Raw genomic sequence first — 338 nt, 5'->3', positions numbered from 1 at the left:
GCCAGTTCATTATTATGAAAAAATGACAGAGAGGAAGGCGAGAAACACTGTTTATTTCAACAGACTTTCGCGCCGTCCCTTCCGTCAAAACTCTAAAGGCCGACTGCACATTTCCTATCTTCACAATAAAAGCCCTGCTTCATGCTGCCTGCGCTAACAAAATAAGAGTCTCGGAAAGCTGGCGTGCACAAGTGATGTGCACGCCAGCTTTCTGAGGGATCGCTTGTGCACGCCAGTTTTCCGAGACTCTGTATTTAGTTAGCGCAGGCAGCATGAAGCAGGGCTTTTATTGTGAAGATAGGAAATGTGCAGTCGGCCTTTAGAGTTTTGACGGAAGG

Source organism: Nerophis ophidion, linkage group LG20 (genome assembly GCF_033978795.1).
Source record: "Nerophis ophidion isolate RoL-2023_Sa linkage group LG20, RoL_Noph_v1.0, whole genome shotgun sequence".
Classification (NCBI taxonomy): domain Eukaryota; kingdom Metazoa; phylum Chordata; class Actinopteri; order Syngnathiformes; family Syngnathidae; genus Nerophis; species Nerophis ophidion.
Note: the sequence above shows the minus strand (reverse complement) of the source record.